This window comes from Castor canadensis, chromosome 4 (assembly GCF_047511655.1).
Source record: "Castor canadensis chromosome 4, mCasCan1.hap1v2, whole genome shotgun sequence".
NCBI lineage: Eukaryota > Metazoa > Chordata > Mammalia > Rodentia > Castoridae > Castor > Castor canadensis.
The window spans coordinates 4555847-4566347 of NC_133389.1; positions in this window are offsets into that span (position 1 = coordinate 4555847).

Genomic DNA, 10501 nt, shown 5'->3' on the forward strand with positions numbered 1-10501 from the left:
AGAGCATGCAGACCAGATCCTGCCCCATCCTATAACAATTTCTGTTAAACAAGGGGATCTTGTTCTCCTAAAGGATATTCAACCCTCTCCATTGGGACTTCGGTGGACCAGCCCTCATCTGCTCATTCTCATGACACCCACTGCTGTCAAGTTCCATGGGATCCCCCAGTGGCGGCACCTCTCAAGGAACAGTTAGAAAAATGGAGAAGGGAATTGGAGGACTCATGAAATTGTCTAGGGAACAACATTTCACAGTGGTTCTCCTGGCCAATGCCCATCCTAATGCCTATATTTCTTGCTCTCACATTCTTAAGCTTCCTCCCTTGTATCATAAAAACAGTACAGAGATTTCGTTTAGACCACATGTCTGCTATTACTAATCAAAAGTTTAACCAGATGTACCTCCAGGGTTATCAATCTCTCCAAAACAGCCCACAGGACTGTTATGAGGGCCCCCACCAAGATGCAGGAGTCTGAGGATCTCACCCCATACAGTGCCCCCTGCCAGCAGGAAGCAGCAAAGAAACTGATGCTTTGCCCCAATTCCTGGTCCTCAGCCCCCATCATTATTAAAGAAAAAATGGGGGAATGATAGAACAATAATGTCGCCATTTTGTGAATTGGTCAAAATGGCAGCCCCGCCCCTTAACAGAAATTCCCACCCTCTAAGACAGCCCCACCCCTACCGTGCATGCGCTAATTTCCTTAACCTCCCCCTTCTATAAAAGCCACGCCTGGCCCAGAGTCTGTGCTGCGCCATATTTCCCCAGCCAGCCTGGCAGTTCGAGCCTGCCAATAAACTCTGCTCTTGGATGTGAGGTTTTCCTGTGAACTTTGTTTGTGAGCAGCATTTTTCCTAACATGTAGCTCAAGTGGGGACTGAGGGTGAACTGAAAGAGCAGCACAGGAAGAAGATTTTTTGGGTAAAAGAGCCAGTCTGTGTCCTGATTATGGTTACACAAACTACACATGTGTTATAATTCATAGAACAACAAGCATACACAAAAGTTAATTCTATGTATGCTGATTGAAAAACCAAACTGTGGAAGCTAATATCAGCATTTGTACATATGATTGCTTGTTTGCATTTTAAATGATAGGCATCTTTCAGACCCTCATTATAGAAGAACCCCTTCCAGCTCTCACTACCAGTTGTACATTTTCTTCAGTTACATCAATAAAATATTTGAATTAATTATAGAAAAAATAAGAAGATATGGATGCCTTGTTCTATTGCTACTGCTTAACAACATGCACTCTGGAGTTCCAAAAAATAATTAAAGCATAAGGAGTGCAAAGAAGGAAATAAAAGCATCATTATTTACAATAAAGGAGGAGGAGACTAAGAACTGGAAAGGAAACAGTTCACCCCCTGCCTCAGTGCAGATGTTCTGGTCTGAGCCAAGACAGGAGAGGATTTGTGTATGAACTCTGGAGTTTTAACACTAAAACTTTTCTATCTAGAACAGAGGTTATTGTTTAGCACCCAAAGTGACTAAGCTATGGGAATTTGCCAAAAATGTCAGGAGTCAGAAGTATTGAAAACACTAGATGTGAGGAGAGGGGAAAAATCCGTTTTCTAATTGCACCATAACAAAACAAGCCAATTCTGCATGCTGAGGAGGTGCCCCTCCCCCAGAGGTCTTGCTCTGGGGCTCCTTCCCTAGTGGCCTTCATCTACACCCACACACATCACTCATGCCAGAGGAACAGAAAATGCAGGGATTGTCCCAACTCAAAGTAAATAAAAGCTGCACCTTCCCTGCTGTCGTCTTCCCTGTTATCCAATACAGGATGGCATTGATGTGAAGGGCACATAAGGCTTATAGAAAACTAAACAAGTCTTCCCCATTAAAACTGGAATCTTATAAAAGAAAAAGAATAAGTGCATTTGGCAGAAAGAGTAAGTGAACAAGAGAAAAAATGACATGACAATGAAAAGAAGGTGACAGTGAGGGAGACACAGGGTGTGCTGGAGGAAGGCGTGTAGTCAGGGAATTAGGAACTGGGTGTTGAGTTAATTGGTTTGCACAGATGAAAGGCAGCTGGCTGTTTTTTTGGTGCTACAGCTGCTTGATTGCTTGCATTGACTGCCATGGACTGTATGAGATTTTCTTCCTGTGAATCTGGTACCTTAGCAAGCATGGGAAATACAAACTTCTAAAAAGCTGTGGCTATTATTGAACAGATATTTATACACCAATATTTATAGCAGCACTATTCGTGACAGCTAAAAGTTGTAAACAACCAAAATGTCCTTTGTTTGAGGGATGGTTAGACAAAACAAGATTTATATGCATAATTATTTAGCCTTAAGAGGAAGAAATTTTGACAATGTGGATGAACCTTGAGAACATTACCCTGGGTTAAAAGAACAAAGACTGTGATCGTACTTACACGAGGTACTTTTTGTTAGTCAGCTTTGCATTACTGTAACAAATGCCTGAGAGAAAAGGTTTATTTTGGCTCACACTTTCGGAGGTTCAGTCTGTGATCCATTATCCCGTTGATTGGCTTCGACCTGTGGTGACACATCAAGGAAGGAACATTCACGTCTTGGCCAGAAGGAAAAGAGAGAAAGAGGCCAGGATCCCACTATCCCCTTTGAGGGCAAGCCCCCAATGACTGAAGACTGCCCACAACCATTGCACCACCCTGGTGACTAAGCCTTTAACACACGGGCCTTTGGGAGACATTTGAGCTCTGAGCTATAACTTATCTTGAGTAGTTAAAATCATAGAGAGAAGATAGAATGGAAGTTACCCAGGGGTTGGTGGAGGAGGGAGTGAGAGCTAGTGTTTAATGAGGACAGTTTCGATTTTTAAGATGAGAAGGTTCTAGAGATGGATGGTGGTGACAGCTGCACTCATGTGATCCACTTAATGACACTGAACACTTAAGATGATAAAATGGTAAACTTAATATTATGCATATTTTACAACAAAGAAATTTGTGCTTGTAATGGGGAATCATATCTCTGTCAGTCACTTATTTTATCATCAAAAATTAATGTCAGCAAACAAACTTATGTAATATCATTAATCTATTTATAAGCCACTGTCATAGTTTATTCTTCACCAACATTTTTCTCCTTTGCTCACTGTTTCAGTGCCAAAATTATCCAGAAGCTTTTACAAAGTGCATATTGACTCACAAAGTTACCTTGTGACTGCTTTTCCTGCCCTGCACGAAGGACTAGTTAGTTAGGTAGAAATAAGAGAAGGAGGCCTCAAGATAAACGGCAAAGCTCCCTGGTCTGGGTTGTGCTTGCAGCAGAAGTAGCTGCAGGAACACTTCAGAACCAATGCAACCATAAACTCCCCTGAAGCAACTTTTACCTCCCTTCATCTTTAAGGGCGTTGTCTTTCACAAGTTCATCATCTGCAGTTAAACCTGCAGTTAAACCTGCAGTTAAGCATTCCTCTGGAGGACTTCCCACTGACTTGAGTCTCAAGGCAAGTAGGTAAGAAGGGTAGGCAGGACTCTCTTCCCACTGATAATTGAAACCTCCTTCATGCAGCAGGTGGGATGCTACTCAGCTCAAGAATGAGGCATAGCTCTTGCCCTCAGGAGTCCTCATCTTAGTGGAAGAACCAGTTCTGTCTCTCTCACACACACACACAAACACACACACCCCAGCCAGATAACTGTCCTCACTGGGGACCTTGGAGGTGGATCTTGTAAGATGAGCAGGGGGCCACAGGAACTGGGGAGGACAGTGACAGAACCTGAGGGACAGGAGGTGACTATGGGGACTCATGGGCTTAGTTCAGGTAAGGGTGGGAATTGCCTTGGATGGGACCACTTCACAGGGCAATCAAAGATTGCCTGACTTCTTCCTAAGAAAACAACTCAGAAATTAACAGAGGCAGGACTAGAGGAGACAAACCTGGAGCCCAAGTCTAAAGGAGCCAAGCAAATGGTAGCCCTTGGGGGAGAGGGAATTGCCATGGTGGCCAGGACAGGATTTATTAATTGGATGTGAGGCCTGAGAGGCCAGTGAAGACCCTTTGTGATCCATAGCATTGAGTGATGGTAATGTCCCCATAACTAAGTCAACACAAAAAATTCTCAACCATAGATCAAGTAAAAGGAAGTCACAAACTTTGCTTTCCCATATCATTTCATTGACTTTCATAAAATAAACAAAATCAAAATTATTGTAAGTACTTTCAATAAGTTTTTTGAGTTTTTGTATTATCATTCTGTCCTAAGCATGTGCTCACAATGTCTATCGAAATCTAAACATCATGAGTCATTATGGAGCAGCAATGAGACACCACTGCACAACTGTGGGAAATGGCCAAAAGCCAGAAAAGACTGACGACACCAGATGCTGGTAAGGATATGGAGCAACAGGAAGTCTTGTTCACTGCTGCTTCGGCTACAAAATGGAACAGCCACTTTGGAAGTCACTTTGGCAGTTTCTTACAAAATTAACCACACTCTTATCATACGATCCAATATAATCTCACGCGTGGGTATTTACCTAATGAGCTGTCAACTTATGTCCATGTGAAAACTTGCACATGGATGTTTATGGCAGCGTTACTCATAACTGCCAAAATTTGGAAGCAGCCAAAAAGTCCCTCTGTAGGCAAATGAATAAACTGATACAACCAGATAATACCATGTTTTTTAACGCTAAAAAGAAACAAGGTTTCAAGCCTTTAAAAGACAGAGAGAAAACTTAAATGTATATTGCTAAGAGAAATAAGCCAACCTGAAAAAGCTACATAATTTTGCTTCCAGTAAAAAAGTGGTTGCCAGGGGTTATGCAGGAGAGAGGAATGAGCAAGCAACACACAGAGGATGTTTAGGGCAGTGAGACTACTTTGTCTACTCTGTATCTACAAGGGGGACCTGAGCCATTTTACCTTTCTTCCAACCCAGAGTGACTGACTATACAACACCCAGAGTGAACCCTCAGGCAAACGATGGACTTTGGGTGACTGTGATGTGTCAATGTTGGTCCATTGGTTGCAATACTGATAGGCCTATGGTGAGGGATGTTGGTAGTAGGAGAGGCCACGCCTGTGAAGAGGCAGGGTATGGACAGGAAATCTCTATACCTTCCTCTCTGTGCTGTGAAGCTAAAACCACTCTAAAAAAATCAAATTTGTTTTTAGGAGATCCAGAGCTGGGTATGAGAGAAGGGGATGATCAGGGATCACCCTGGCTTTCTGATTAGGAAGTCACTAGTATGCTTGAGTGGAGCAGTGGGAAGATATGTGAGCACAGAAAGGGCATGAGGGCCTTCTGGGAAGCAGGGCCAGGCAGCACAAACTCTTCTGTGTAAGAAGGCGACTTTCAAATTAACAGCGCCAACACCATCTCTCAACAGTGCTTGGGGAGGTAACAGGCGAGAGGGATGGGGGGCGACATGGCACTATGGCATCTCATATGCTGACATTTAATGACCACCTGACCCCTTGGTAAAGAGAACCTAGTTCCAGAACTCTCAGTATTTTCAAGATGTTTGTTTGGCAAAGCAGCTGCGGCTGAAGTATTTCGGCTTTTCTGATTTTCACCTCCTAGGCCCATTGGAGAGTTGAGGGCCATGTTTCATGTGCTGGTGGGAAGGACCCATTTGCTTGGTCCTGAGTCGCATTAGAGGAGCAGCCAGGGACACAGATCCCTGTAGCTTTATGCTGAGGTCGGTTCTCCACAAGAAGTTGCATGCCATTTCCAAATGGGATATGACAAACTCTGGGATGTCACTTTTTCCTTGTGTGAGAGTTTCAAAGCCAAATGACATAATGCGTTTTTCCCCTGAACAGAGCGCCTGAACGAGCAGAAGGGGCTGGATATGCATCTCTGACAAGCACTCCCATGAAGACACCCCATGTGTGTGAAGGATTAGCATCAGGGGGTCTTCTGTCTCTCCCCTTCTGCTGGAGGGAAGTCCCAACAAGCAGCTGTATGTTGAATTGAACTGAAAACTTGCAGTTGAAAACTAAAAGTTGAACTTGCAAAAGAGAGGCCAAAATAAAACGTTATAAATTTCCTAAGAACCTTCAGCACAACTGTGGGTGGGTGGGCAGGAAGCCCTAGAGGCTTATAAAGCAAGCTGGCCCCAGGAGGCACAAAGTGATTCATGCTGTGCGAAGATTTCAGGCCAATCTCAACAAGCAACAAAGGCACCAGTGAAACAGAGCAGCAAAGACTTCAGTGTATGAGTCTAGATGTGTTCCTTCAACCCAGGACAGGAAACAACTATTCATGCCTGCCGTGTTTCAATTCATGGGCCTCACTATTAGCTGGTGTTCAAAGGAACCCCCTCAGCTCGTGTGTGTGTGTGTGTGTGTGTGGTTTGTTGAGCTCCCCTGCTGTCTCCACTTCCACTCAGTGCTTTCCTAAGAACTTGGACTAACACTCCAAGGTCCCAGCTCCATCATAAAAGAACCTAAAAGTGTGACGCCAAAAGGATGGTTACACAAGTTGCAAGGCCACTGCTGGCCTTGATAATAAAAACAATGACTATTAACAGGGAAAGACTGTTTAAAACCATACGGAAATAGCACTGCATACCATCTGGATTAGCTATCATAAGTGTAAGGAGTGCTGGCAAGAATCTCCCATTGGACATTGCTGATGGGAATGTAAAATGGTGCCACTATTCTGGAAAAACAGTTTGGCAGTTTTGTTAAAAGTTATATATAAATTTACCACAAGACCCAGCAATTCTGGGTAATGAAGAGTAAAAACGTACACCAGGTAAACATATGCATACAAATGCTCAAAGCACCACCACACACAACAGCCAAAACATAAACATTTCGGATGTCCATCAACCGGCCAATGGATAACTTTACGTGAGGTATTCCTATAGAGGAATACAATTGTAATGTAACAGGAATGAAGTAGTGGTGCATGTTACAATATGGAGGAAACTCACAGGCAGTAAGTGAAAGAAGCCTGGTGCAAAAGATACCTGTTAGATGATTTTATTTGTATGAAATATCTAGGAAAAAAAATCAGACACGTTTTGTCAAGCTCCATGAAGCCTGAGAATGGAGTCTCTGGCTGTCTGGACCAGCCTGGTGGTTAGAGACTCTGCTACCCTCAGCAGGCTTTATCACAAGCTCCCCTCACATTTGCAGGTGGGGACAATCCCATAGGGATGGATAGTGAGAGTGGTGACCCTCCCAGGAAACTTAGGATGCAGGGCAAGAAGAAATGACAGATTTCTTTTGCAATATTTTTCCTAGCCACATGCACTCTACATTACAATTTCTGATACCATACCATTTTTCTGCTGATGGATGTCTAAAGCTTATTTAACCAATCTCTGCTGCACGCATTTAGGTTACTTTCACATTGTTATGATCAACCATGTTGTAAGGAACCTCCTGATGCCAAATCTTTGCCAATACCCTATAAGAATTCCTACGTACTGCAAACCAGCCTAATTTTATATGCTAGACTCCTCTAGGCTCTAGCTTTTTGAGCAGCAAGCTAGGCTTCCTTCTCCTCTTCTCACCACACCTCCCACCTCCCCTCACCTCTCAGAACTGTCCTCTGGTGTAAAGAACTCCCAGGATCCCCCCCACAGGCATGCCACCAACTACAAAATACCTCTCTTCCTCTCCAAACAAAATCTCATTAAAAAAGGGGGGGCACTGCTCTCACTTAATTGAAAGCAAGGTAAGTACCGGGTAAAGCAAACCCCAGATGACAGTCGTTAGCCTTTCTAAAGCAGACTGGGAATGTGGAGAGGTGGTTCAGGCAGTTTTTTTGTTCTTCAGGCTTGGCCTTCCTCCACCCCAAGGTGCCCAGAGACTTGCTATCCTTCCTTGCCTACACTTGCACCATGTGCATGTGGTCCCCACTGCTGCAGTGGGCAAAAGAGGTTTCAGCAAAACTGAGAATGAGTTAAAATCTTCTCCTATCAAAACTCTTGCACATTTTGGTAAAACTGGTGACTGTTAGACATTTTCTTGGCCTGGGGACATACTTACATGTGTATAGATCATGCTATGATTGGGCTAGGAAATGTGCCCTGTAGCGAAGGCTGATCACAAATGCAATGTTCAGAAGTGGGGCTTTGAAGAAGTGATTGGATCACAAGGGCTTTGACCTTGTGAATAGATTATTCTAACTATGGATTCATAATTTGATGGCATTATTATGGGGGTTAGAAAGGAGATGGAGCCTAGTCGGAGGAAGTAGGTCACTGGAGGAGCATCCTTGAGCAAGGGTATAACTGTCCCTTCTCTCTCTCTCTCTCTCTCTCTCTCTCTCTCTTTCTCCCCCTGCTTCCCGATGGCATGAGATGAGCATCTTTGCTTCACCATACACTGCTCCCCTCCATGAGGCCATTGGGTTCTGACGGATTTGGGGCCCCAAAGCAGTGAGCCAGAGTTGCATAGACTGAACCTCTGAAACAGTGAGTTGAAATAAATCTTTCCTCCATTTAATTGATTTGCCTAAGTATTTTGTCCCAGTGATGAAAAGTGATTAACACAGAGCATTTTTCACGGAGCAGGCAATTTAATGTCAATATAGGAATTAGAATATCATACCAAGAAGTGAGTGGATGGACCCCTAGCCCACTGTTCCTGCCACAGGTCATCTAAAAAAGGCGATCACCGTTTTCCATAAAACATCACATAATAACATTCTCTCAGTCTACACTGCTGGGCCGCTGGTAGGAGTGTAGGAGTTCGTGCATGTGAATACATGAAGTACTGTACGATTGTAAGGGCTAGTTCTTTCTGTCGAAGTCCTTTTGGGAAGACAAATGTGTTTATAAGCTCATAGAGATGTAGCAAAATGAGCACTAATAACCCTATTTGTCAGGGAAACCAGAGAATTTTACTTTTTCTTCCATGCAAGTCATTCACATTCTGCCCTGGGTGACAAGTTTAGCTGTCAGTGGATGAGCTCGGAACCCAGAGGATGTGCTCAAACATATTCCTCACCCTGTGATGCATCTGCATTGCTCAACTTAGCCTCCAGAAATGAGAAGGAAATAGTCATGTGGTGGAAGCACTTTCTCAAGAAAAATTCCACAGGGTCCTCCAAGGGTTCTGATCTTTCAGAGGAAATGCCAGCACCGTATTTTGCTCGTCCATTCAGCAGACGCCTAAGGGCCTACTTTGTATGGGGCACCATGTTAGGTCCTGGGACTACAGACTGCTGTAAGATACACTCCAGAGCGTCTCTAGTCCAGTGGAAGAATAAACGAACATGCAGTAACGGTGGGAGAAAAACGCTTAATTGACAAGAGCCACCTCTAATTATAGGATGTGTGCACTTTGAGTTTTAGTGAATGCTTGTTATGGTTTGGATATGAAGAGTCCCCAAATGGCTCATATGTTGCAGCTTGGCCCCCAGCTGGTGAATCCAATCAATGAAAGGTGATTGGAACATGAAGGCTTTGACCCTTGATGGATTCATGCTCTTATGGTATTATTGGTGGAATCCAGGAAGTAAGGCCACTGGGGATGTGCCTTTGAGGGGCATATTTTGTCCCTGGCCCCTCTTATCTGACTGTTTTGCTTTCTGGTTGCCATGAGGTAAGTAGCCTCCTTTGCCATGAGCTCCTTAAACCACTGTGATATTCTGCCTCATGTCAGGCCCAAAACAATGAGCTAGTTGACCTTGAACTGAAGCCTCTGAAACCATGAGCCAAAATGAATCCTTCCTACTTCAAATCACAGCAACAAAAAATCTGCCTAACAGAATGTGAGACTCATGCATGGGGCTTGCGTACTGGACCCTAAAGTCTTAGGGTGCCTTGTGGTGCCACAGGACTCCTTTTGCTTCACGTGGTTTACAGAGCCAAGTTTACATTTCTTTTAAAGCAAAGGAAAAGTAACTCATGAATTTCTCTGTGAATGAAGTTTGATATTATGACCAGAGGGACCCAATGTTTTAACATTATGACTTCAGTTTTCATAATTTGGAAGAAGGGAAGAGAGGGAAAGTAGCTCTTGGATTTCATGGAGGTTTTTTTAGGAGTCAAAATGTGTTCAAGTCAAGTTGATGTGAAGCCAGCTGTAGGCCAAGACACTCCCCTTGCTTGGCCTATACCCTGAATCCTGACCTGTAGCACCCATCCCCTCCTCTCCACCAAGGCCAGCTGTCATTCAAGAATCAGATATCCCTTTCCTGCCTCCCCGGAAAAGGGCTCAGTGAACTGAGCTCTGGTAGACTTCAGCCCTATCAGGCTTTGCACAGCATGCAAACCACACAACAGGATGGCAGGCCTGCATAGAGGCCCTTTACTATAAGGGCTCTTTATTGTAGGATTATAATTTTCTTCCATATACTTGTCTTTAAAAAATGCCAAGATGTGTGTGCTTCATGTATATGATAGATGATAGACAGATAGAGTATAGGAACACAAATATGTGATGGGACTGGGATTTGAACTCAGGGCTTCATCCTTTCAAAACAGAGTACCACTTCAGCCACACCTCTGGTCCATTTTGCTCTCCTTATTTTCAAGATGGTGGTCTCAGGGACTATTTGTCCAGGCTGGCCTGGTGTGAGC